This window comes from Erpetoichthys calabaricus, chromosome 9 (genome assembly GCF_900747795.2).
Source record: "Erpetoichthys calabaricus chromosome 9, fErpCal1.3, whole genome shotgun sequence".
NCBI classification, from domain to species: domain Eukaryota; kingdom Metazoa; phylum Chordata; class Cladistia; order Polypteriformes; family Polypteridae; genus Erpetoichthys; species Erpetoichthys calabaricus.
Genome location: NC_041402.2, coordinates 49,845,773 through 49,857,116, shown reverse-complemented (window position 1 = coordinate 49,857,116; position 11,344 = coordinate 49,845,773).

Genomic DNA, 11,344 nt, shown 5'->3' with positions numbered 1-11,344 from the left:
TGTGTCAGCTCCTATCCATTGTAGTTACCACGTATTTTTCAAATTGCCTTTACTTTTTGATTTACCCTTATAAAATAATATAATAAATATATAATAAAATAAATAATAAAAATATAATAAGAAACACGTCATATTGCTGCTACTTCTTTGTCTTGTCTTTGCACAATGTCTTGTCTTGTTTGTGTTTTAATTTTAATTTTTATTTGCACTTCATGTTGTTACACTGTGGACCCTGAGCTTCACAATTTCGTCTGTCTGTATACTTGTATATGGTTGAGATGACAATAAAGTTCGCTTTGACTTTGAAAATATGTAACATTCAAAATAGGTATACACAAAAAGACATATTCTTAGAAAGAAAACGGTAATCCATTGACACAATAAACTGCTATCCAGATTAGTTAAGAAGACATTGTACCTGTGGTCTTAGAGATTGCACTTTGGCTAGGAGCAAACGTTATGCATGCTAATGACGATATCCTCCATCAGCCATAGTGCTCCCCTGCTGCATGATGGGAATTGTAGTTGCTGGCTTTGGAGTTTCTCTCTCTTGAAATACAGTATAACCTCTTTCCCTGATACGACATATAGCCTATATTTAAAGTCAGAACAACAGCAAGGCATATTTCATGAAAATCTATTCAGACATTTTTTGGTGATTAGCAAACAGACATCCAAATGGCTTACGATTTTATTTTTATATAAATATACACATATACACACCTGATATAGTATATGAAAGAATGCAAGAATAATACATATAGAAGTGAAAAGCTTATTAACTATGTGGGCCACAGTGATGCACTGAAAATTAATTTTCACTACTGTCTACAACTGGCAAAGCTGACTTGGCGTGAGGAGGAAGAGGATGAGAGGCAGAAAAAATGAAAGGAAATTATTCTAATAAAAGGCCTGCTTTGGAAGAAATTTGTTTAATAAAGATATTTGTATTGGCTTTTTGAGTCACATTGGTGGCATATTGGATCAGAAGAGTGTTTAATTTAACACACAGATACTGACATTTTGTAAACTAGTAATTAGGATTGTTACAAGACTTGCAGGGTAGTACTTGCAGGGTGACAATTTATTTGACTGAAGGTGACCAAGTGACTATTGCTATTATTTGATTGAACTTTAATGGAAATTTATGGTGACATGTGTAGAGGGCAATAGTAGAAATGTGAACAACACACCAACTCTTAAGTGTTAAACAAACACAAATGTCATGAGCTTTAGGAGTCCAAACAGTAAGTAATAGAAAGAGGCAGATAAAGGGGTGCAAGGATGAGTGCTGGGACAAACACATAAACACAGCCTGTGAAAGTATTGCCTTAAGAGAATACCTAACCAGAGTTTTATAAATAATACAAAAGATGTCCTGCTGCACTTTCAAGCTAACTTCTGTTGTAATGAAAGTAGCCATTACTGTTGCTTGACAAGTCCAGGTTGGTGGCATCTCTGAACCAGTTTTGCAACACAAACAGACTGATGACTTAATTTCCAGGCCACTAGCAAAGGGCATCAACCCTGTGGAAGAATAATTTTAGGGTAACATGGCATTCATCTTAAAGAAATTGCATAAAAGGTTAATAAATGTGGGAAAACAAATAAAGGTCACGTGAACAACAAAATGTACACTGAAATTTATGAATTGGTTTAGAAAAAATACTGAGATGGTCAGGTAAATAAAGAATGTACCAGAAGAAAGGTTGAAGTAATATACAAAATGTGCTGAAGGATGACTAAGAGATGACTAAGAAATCAGCAGCTGTCCTATAAAGAAGAATGGACAGTTGTTATATGCACAGAAATTTCAAGGGTGTTGTCTCATCTCAAAAGGTATAAGCAGAACCAGAATATAATATAATAGACTTTTATTTTATAATCATTTGGGTGTAAACCAATGAACCAACCAGAGTAAAATGTATGCATTGATTGACACTGCATGTAAAGTCATCCATCCATCCATTATCCAACCCACTATATCCTAACTACAGGGTCACAGGGGTCTGCTGGAGCCAATCCCAGCCAACACAGGGCGCAAGGCAGGAAACAAACCCCAGGCAGGTCGCCAGCCCACCGCAGGGCACACCCACCCACACACCAAGCACACACTAGGGACAATTTCGGATCGCCAATGCACCTAGTGGGAGGAAACCAGAGGACCGGGAGGAAACCCACGCAGACACGGGGAGAACATGCAAACTCCACACAGGGAGGACCCGGGAAGCGAACCTGGGCCTCCTAACTGCGAGGCAGCTGCTCTACCTATGTAAATTCAACAGCTTATAAAATGAACCTCTATCCTTTGTTTCTCTGACCATTCTGATCATTCGGACCACGCTGTAACAGACTGATTTTGAAGAATGCTCCCTCTAAGGCATTTTGCCGAGGATTAATTAAAAGATACAATGAACAGCTTTTCTCCTGCCTGATTACTGAATGGTCCAATTAGAGGATGTTTCTTTCTTTAATAAGATGTCAAATTTCGACCACAGTTTTTGGAGCCCAACGTTAAGGCGTTTCGTACCCCAGAGGGAACTCCCATCAGAATCTCAAAAGATGTGAAGCGGGCGATGCGAAATTGGAATGGACTTGTTCCCGTCTGTGCGGGACTCCCCTCTGGAGGACATGATCGTCGGACCTGAAATGGTAGGAGGAGGCATGTTCATTCATTCTTTTGGGGATAAGGGGCTGGGTTAGATGTCATGCCATTAGATTAGGAGTGTTTTTTCTGAGAATTAGGATAGTTATTGTAGTTAGGTTAACAGCCTTTTGCCGACTAGAGAGAGCATTAAAGAATAGTGGCGAGATCACTCCTCATCGCGTGGCGGATTATTGTGGGTTGCCGTCCTAAGGAAGTATAGTGGGTATTGTCTGGGGGAGTTGCCCAGATCTCTCTCTGGGTTTGGCAAAAGATCCCAGTAGACAGTAATGCTGTTAAATGGATAGAAAAGTCCTGAGTTCAAGTCCCAGGCACATAGAAGTCCTGGGTTCAAGTCCCAGGCACGTAACAAGGGGGGCAGCGTTCCCCGCCTCAGTAAAAAAGAAAGGAGGTTAAAGTCCTCCCTGAGGTAATAGAGTTGCAACCAGTGGGATGGAGAACCTCACAAGAAGATAGAGCTAAAGGTAGAATAAAATCATTGTATAATAATTAAGAGTAAACAATTTATCCTACGCGGTATGTGGAAAATGTTAACTAGTAAGAACAAGGAAGGTTTATGCAGACTTTGTATGTTCTGTGAAAATAAATGAGTCCGTATTTTTTTTTTTGTGCCAGGCATAATGTGTAAGTAAACAGACGTCTTAGTGTGCAGCGAACTGAAAGAAAATAAATTGTGTAGCTATTGTGATTGAGAGATTGCATGTGTAAATTGGGGTTGTAGGGCTGGGAAGTCAGAGGCTGACAATAAATATGTAGAACAGAAGACAGGTCTTGAATTTAGGAAACAGAGTAATGGCTGGTGGCCGAAAGAAGCTTTTGGAAGGAAGATTATATATATTAAGACTGACTTTATTCTATCTTGTGGTGATTTACTTGTTATGATGAATATGCTTTTGAGTGGGGTCCACAACAATGTCCAAACTAGATACAACTATACAGATTTTTTTTTTTATTGATGGATCTATTTTTTGAACATAATGGCTACAATGAGTGGAAACTTCTGCATTGTGCTTACCAGCTGCAGAATTCATTTTTGACCATTAAAAACAAATTGGCTAACAGACGAGCAGAGAGTAGATAAAATGACTGTTTTACTGCTAGCATTATTTTTGATAAGTGGTACCCCCAATGAAACAGGCCTAATATCTCATGAGACACTATTTTTGGGATCCATAAGTCACTTACAAATTACAGATGAAGTATTGCAATGCTGAATAATAGGGAACAAAACTTTTAAGTCGTTGCACCTGCAGGTAGAACCTGTTTTTCCTAGCACATTTCGTATGGCAGCACTTGAATTTGAATCTGGAGACTGAGCTGTGTTAAAGGTCTGCAGACAAATTAATCATCTGACTCCCACGGAGAAACAAGCCATACCAGAGAGGGGATCAAGCGGTGGACCAGGCCGTCAACCAACTGACTACTGGACAACATACTCAAATTCCAGTCCAAGGGATCACGGGTTACTGCTGCTAACAAGTCAACTGTGCTGGTGACAATTGACATCAAAAGATAATTGTGGGTCCAGAATCGTAGAGGGCAGCCTGCATGGCATCCAGACCAGAGCCTCATTCATTAGATGAAGAGTTCCAGGATATTGATATCCTTTGCTTTGGGGTATTGGACCCCAAGATCTGATTCACACTTTTACTGTGCAAGGTTATACAGTATGTTCTTTGTCAGAGCCCACATTAACTGTGCTTGATATGCCTTACAATTTGTCCACTTGTTTTCAATTTTATGACAGTTGTTGACCAAGTACTTGAATTCTTCTTGCCCTAAGAGTTGGAAGCACAACCTAATCTGTCTTTTCTGCAGCAACATCTTTAAGGAAGATATGAACCATGGAGTTATGGATGGTATAGGAGGAAAGGCTAATTATCTGCAAGCACAACAAAGCAAATGAACTCCTTTTCATAAGCAATATATATTTATTGAATTTGTATCTATTTTATTAATGGAAATACTGCAGAATTATTATTTAAATTGTTTAACCTGTATAGCAATTGGGGTAGTATAACTGAACAAGTTTAGAAAATGTGATTAGCATATCATGGTCAGCACTTAAGAGTAAAGAGAAAATATTTTTAGACAGATGTTTCCAGTACATCTGAGTCTATTGATACTTAAAAAAAAGTTTTAAGGAACAATGTTTGTATGTAATTTGGACTGTTAATCAAATTTTAATACGGTCAGTCCAATTTAGACTTTCTTGGTTATTGGTTTTAATAATTGAATGAATAATAGAGTTTAACATAAAGAGAAATTTGTTGAGTCAAGTGTTTTGGGAATAGAGACACTCAGGACAAAATGTCTAAATCTATTGATATAAGGTGAATATAAAGTTTAAATTGTTGTTTTTTCATGAAGGATGTGAATTTTATTGTGTAATAGTAATTGATACAGAAAGATGGAACAAATGTGAATATTAATGTATTAGGAACTTTGCATTAGGATTGGATGTAACATTAGAACACACATTTTATGATATTGGGTTTTAAGGTTTAAATGTGCTAAATTAGAGGCAGGGTATAGTAAAAAAACTTTAAAGTTTGTACAACATGGTATAAGGGAAAATTAGTTTGTGAGACAGTGCTAAGTGTTTTTAGGAACTAGGGTAATTAGGGCTATATAAACAGAAATAGTAGGTGGCAATACAGGACAAATAATTATTATGGCTTTTTGTGCCTAAGTAATATAGAAGTTAGCAAAACAAAGTAATAATTCAGCACAACAGAGATGGAGTGTCTTATGCATGGAGTGGTGAGTGAGCAGTTTGTGAAACTGGAAAGCCCAGATATAAACCAAGGATCCCAGCTGGTGGCAGAAGACTTTAACATCAATAAGAAGCTTGGGTACAACCCTTGCAATTTTAACGTGACCTTGACATGAGCCAATGGCTTGCATTAATGAGAGTAGTGCTGACATCTTCTGAAGGGAGGATTGATACCTACATTTAACAAGATAGCTGTTTTATGCAGCAAAGGAGCTCATCTAATTTAAGGCCACAGCAGGATGTAAATTTGTTGAATGAGAGCTCAAGGATGTGAGCATGGTTGTTTATATAAGAATTCTATCTCTGGTTATTGTTGTACATATCATTGGCACCATAAACTAGGGACTTTGGGTGTTTTTTTAAGATTAGATTAGAAATTATTTATTTATAAAAGCACATTTAAAACAACAGAGGTTGTGCCAAAGTGCTGTACAAAAAAACATTAAAATAAACATAATACAAACAATCATGCAAAAGCAGATTAATAAAACAACCAATTGTAACATCCACCACAATCCAATCATACACAATGTAAAACAGAAGAAAACAAGAAGGTCTTAAGCTGACTTAAAAACCTCGATTGAGGATGAAGACCTGATGTGCAGAGGTAAGTCATTCCAAAGCCTAGGAGCAACAACTGAAAAAGCTCTGTCTCCCCTCGACTTCAGCCGAGATCTTGGCACTACAAGGAGCAGTCGTCCAGGTAAATACTTGGGTTGTCTGTATCACCACCAACAACACTGACGAAAAATATAGGACTAGGTACTCTTCTGGGAACCAAGATAGCTAATGTTTGTTGGATAAGAAGGAAATCAGATAGTTGTTGACAATGTTTTTATCATTCTACATGGAAGTTATGAGGTTATGATACATGTTGTTATTTGACTTGATTTTCTCTGTTCATTATTATTGCTTTTATTAGCTATTATTGATCTATGTGATTTATCTTTAGGTATTAATGATTTGCACTGATTTCTGTTATTCCCCAAATGCAGCTAGCCAGGAATCTTTTACTTTCTTTTAGCCTCTAAGGGGGGACATATTTAGTATACAGTACATACGTTTTATACAGATTAGGAACAGGGTTATAATAGTAAATTATTCCTTACAGTTTTAGTGAGACTTTATGAAGTCTCAAAGGGGGGAATGTAGAAGAATAATTTTAGGGTAACATGGAATTCATCTTAAAGAAATAGCATAGCATTCATCTTAATGAAATAGCATAGAGTAATGAAGAATGTACCAGAAGAAAGGTAGATATAGTATACAAAATGTACTGAAGGATGACTAAGAAATCAGTAGCTGTCCTATAAACGAGAATGGATGATTGTTATATGCACAGAAATTTCAAGGGTGGTGTCTCATCTCAAAAGGTATAAGAAGAACCAGAATATAATATAATAAACTTTTATTTTATATAAATCATTTGGGTGTAAACCAATGAACCAACCAGAGTAAAATGTGTGTATTGATTGACACTGTATGTAAATTCAACAGTTTATAAAATGAACCTCTATCCTTTGTTTCTCTGACCATTCTCATCATTCTGACCACGCTGTAATGGACTGCTTTTGAAGAATGCTCCCTCCAAGGCATTTTGCTGAGGAGTAATTAAAAGATACAATGAACAGCTTTTCTCCTGCCTGATTACTGAATTGTCCTGTTAGAGGACATTTCTTTCTTTAATAAGATGTTAAATTTCGACCACAACCTGGAAAACCGATCAGCTTTGCAAGCCACAGACCACCTGCCATTTGCCATTTCAAATCTACAACCCCGTTCTTAATCTTCCTTGGGAGTAATACAATGGAAAGGATATTTTGCTTTTATAAGACAAAGATATATGCATACAAAGTGCAAAGCAGTGCAAGAAATACTGAAATAAATTCTGAATTACACATTAGCTGCAAGTATGAATATTGCATTATGGGGGGTGGGGGTTGCCCAGACTGAGCAAAGACAGGTGAATTAACCATTTGTGAGCTTGATGGCCTGTGGAAAGAAACTATTCTTATATCTCCTCATAGTTTAGTCTATCATACTTGGAAGATGAGAGAAGTTCAAATAGGTTATGCCTGGATTTGAAGGGTCAGCGATGATTTTCCCTGCCTGCTTCATGACTCTGAAATAGCACAGGCCCTGATAGGTGGAAAGACGCCAGTGATCTTTTCAGCAGACCTGTCTATTCGCTGTATCTTGTACTTATCATGTTTAATTGCTGATCCAAACCACACTGTCATGGATGAGCTTAGCACAGACTCATTGTCTGTTGTGTAGAACTGAATCAACAGTTCCTGTGGTAAACTGTCATGGATGAGCTTAGCACAGACTCATTGTCTGTTGTGTAGAACTGAATCAACAGTTCCTGTGGTAAACTGTCATGGAAGAGCTTAGCACAGACTCATTGTCTGTTGTGTAGAACTGAATCAACAGTTCCTGTGGTAAACTGATCTCCCTTACCTATCTATTGCAGGAAGTTCATCCATTGCTGTGTCTTTGTTATGATGGAATCCATGATGGTTTCCTGTGTCAAGTCCCAGAGGCCTTATGTATAAACGGTGCGTACGCACAGAAATGTTGCGTACGAACGTTTCCACACTCAAATCGCGATGTATAAAACCTAAACTTGGTGTAAAGCCACGGTACCTCATACCCTGGTGTACGCAATTTCTCCGCTCGGTTTTGCAGACTGGCGGCACCCAGCGTCAAAACAGTGCTACTGTTCCTGTGTGGTTACCCTTTCTTTCTTAGACCCACATTCCTGACGCGGCTTTATAAATACACTGAAACTAACTGCATATTGTTTATTAGTGTAATACATCTGATTGTAATTAACCTGCAGCAATATAATGGTCCAGGGAATAGCCATAGTATTCCAAATACCATAATTGCTTTAGCGTTGTTATGCTCACTGCATCTTCTTCTTCTTTCAGCTGCTCCCGTTAAGGGTTGCCACAGCAGATCATCTTTTTCCATATTACTCTCACTGCACCACTCGGAGTATTTATATCACTGTATCTGAGTGGGGAATCACAGCAGCAGCTGATTGGAAAGAGAATTATCGGTATACAGCATGAAGCAGACGCTGCCTCAGCCACGGCAAAACGTTTCAGAGACTTCCCTGTACGGACTTCGCTGTTTAGAAAACGTTTCATCCCAAGTACTATAAACACACTCAATTAGTCCATCAAGTGCTCCTTGTAGAACTGTTTGTACTTATAAGTACAATTACCTCACTGTAAACTTGCACTACAGTTATAATATTGCACAACCTGCGCCACTTTATAAAGCGTGTATTTACATATGATGACAATATCATTTTTAAGATGAAATGCAGCAAAATATGTTGATTATATTATACAGATAAAACTTTAACTTCATTTAAATAATCTGTATTGTTAATAATTAAACATGTGAGGACACGGTGCTGCAGCGCTAGCTAGTTCAGGGATTGTTCCTGCATTGTGTTGTATTCTTGCTGGTGCTGACGCGACACTGGAAGGATAGACGGATAGAATAATTAAACATGTACTACGAAGATATTTCAATGTTCCTTAAAAGTTTTGAAGAATCGGCGTTCTAAGCTTACAGATGGCTTCACGTCTATTACAGAGCTGATTGTGTGGCGATTGGGTATTTGGAGAAAGAAAAGTAAGGAAAGGAATTGGAGGTTAGTACGTTTGAAAAAGACAGTACTTCTGTAATAAATTATTTCATTGAAGGTCGCGCATGGCGCAGCAAGCCTCTTGCGTGAGACATGAACAAGCACTGCGTCACCATGTTCCCATGTTTAATAACATGTTTTAACTCCTATCATCATGAGAAAGATATCACGCATGCATCTCAGTACTGTATTTTAATTATTTAGAGAGCTGTAATATCACAAATGTAATGGATTATGTGTCCTGTCGGAGAAAGAGAAAGCCCGTTTAAGAAGCAGGTAGTGATTCACACACACAGAGCACATAGAAGATCAAATACAGAACAAAGCATTTAACGTGCTACTTTAGTTACAATGGGATTTGAGAAACTAGTAAATTAAATGATTTTAAGATGAAGTTTATGATGTTCTACTTTAATGGCAAAATAAACTACGTGATTAAAGTGGAAATTTCGAGATTAAAGTTGACATTTCGTGCTTTTTTCCCCAATGTGTGCCTACTTTTTTTGTCTGTACCCTAATAAGCTTTCATATGACACTCAGACGGTGGGCTACGACTCGCTTTTCACGGCGACTTTGATATGTGATTTCTTTTTTATTTCGGGCATTGTGCGACTTTGTGAACTTGAGCTTTTGAGTTTCTCCGACACTATGTCATTTGATCAACTTCATTTTGTTGATTATACCACTGTTTAAACCAACAAATAATACGTTTTTCCTTTGCCTCCACTTGGTATTCGCTGAAATTCTTATATTTTTCCCCATGCTTTTCCCATTGTCTTTTCACAGAAGGCTATTTATATTGATTTGTATATTCAAACAGGCGTAATTCTGGGAGGAGTTGGGGCGGGACAGAAGGCGCGTGCATGTGTGTTACTTTTCACGCTAATCGGGATTTATGTAGCGGAAGAACGTGGAAGTTTGCGTACGTACAGATTCCTGCATCTGGATTTTTCTGTGCGTACGCACATTCCCGCTTTTGTGCTTTCGCCATGTTATAGTGTGAGTTCTATGCACGGCATTATACATGAGGCCCCAGGTGACTATAGATCCCAGAAACATGTAGGCTTCCATAACACACATATCATTGTTAAGTATGGAGAGGGGAGGTAATCTTGGGGGACCCTCCTGAATTCCACTGGCATCTCCACAGTTTTGGGTGTGTTTAGCTCCAAAATGTTCTGACCATAAGAAAGGGGTGCACTGCTCATCATTCCTTCTGTATGCAGACTCATCACCTTTTCTGATGAGTTAAATGATGGTTGTGGTGTCCACATATGTGAGGAGTTTGACAGATGGGTCCTCAGAGGTACAGTCATTAATAGAGGGAGAAGAGCAGTGTGGAAAACACACATCCCTCCATAGGAGAGATTGCAGAGCAGCTATACATGCTATTTTCTCAGTTTCACCTGTTGTTTCCTATTTGTATAGAAGTTGGTAATCCAAGGACAGGTGGAGGCAGGGACAGAAAGCTGAGTTGTTTAGATTGGTTGAGTTCAAGGGTGATTGCATTAAATGCTTAGCTGAAGTCCACAAACAGAATCCTTGCATAGGTCCCTGGGTTGTCAAGATGCTGCAGGATGTAATGCAGACCCATACTGACTGCATCATCAACTAACTTGTATGCTCTGTAGGCAAACTGAAGGGGTTCCAACAAGGGAGCGGTAATGTCCTTCAAGTGAGCTAACACCAGTCTCTCAAAGATTTTCATGACCGCAGATCTCAAAGCAACAGGTCTGTAGTCATTCAGTCCTGTCATACGGGGTTTGTTTTTAGATTGGTATAATTGTGGTTTGCTTGAAGTATAAGGAAACATTACACAGCACTAATGATTTGCTGAAAATCTGTGTAAAGACTGAAGTGTGAGACACTGTCCGGACCTGCTGCCTTTTTGGTGTTTTGTCTCTTGACTGGTAGGAGGTGTGGGGGGAGACGTTTGTATTTGTTTGTATACTGGGAGGGCTGGAGTAAGAGTGTGGTGACCTTGGGCTTATCAAACCTGCATTAAGACACATTCAGGTCGTCAGCTAGCTGACTGTGGGAGGGATGGTTTCCTGTACTGGTGATATCCTACAGATCTTTCCACACCAATGCAGGATCATTGGTTAAACTTATTTTTCAGCTTTTCAGGGTAATCACCCTTACCTGCCTTAACAGTGTTCTACCCTTATTTCTATTGGCAGCTTCCTTGATCTACAGATCACTTGCGTAGCCTTTCTGGGGGCACACTCAATAACAAATG